At 45.0% G+C, this 429-nt stretch overlaps 1 protein-coding gene across 1 annotated transcript in view; it reads right to left on the reverse strand.

Annotated features, from left to right (window-relative positions):
* THAP2 (THAP domain containing 2) overlaps positions 1–429 on the reverse strand; it is a 10,145-nt gene that overhangs the window by 4,486 nt on the left and 5,230 nt on the right.

The following is a 429-nucleotide window of genomic DNA, read 5'->3' on the forward strand; positions in this document are numbered from 1 at the left end:
TACGCGGGCCTCTCACTATTGTGGCCTCTCCCGTTGTGGAGCACGGGCTCCGGACGCGCAGGCTCAGCGGCCATGGCTCACGGGCCCAGCCACTCCGCGGCATGTGGGATCTTCCCAGACCGGGTCACAAACCCATGTCCCCTGCATCGGCAGGCGGACTCTCAACCACTGCGCCACCAGGAAAGCCCTCATTTTATCTTTTTATCTAACTTTAACACTTACGTAGTGCCTTGCAAACAGTTGGGACTCAACAAAAATTTGCTTAATTAATATAAATACAGAATATATGAATTTATAATTCACTATATTACTTGCATGAAGTTATACTGCATATATTTTTTAAAAATGACCTCTTAAGCTATGTTGTACAGTAGAAGGCATAATTAATTACTACAAAAAGTAAAATGCTGATGACAAGCCCAGCAGGAA

Source organism: Lipotes vexillifer, unplaced genomic scaffold (assembly GCF_000442215.2).
Source record: "Lipotes vexillifer unplaced genomic scaffold, Lipotes_vexillifer_v1.1 scaffold329, whole genome shotgun sequence".
In the NCBI taxonomy this organism is placed as follows: Eukaryota; Metazoa; Chordata; class Mammalia; order Artiodactyla; family Lipotidae; genus Lipotes; species Lipotes vexillifer.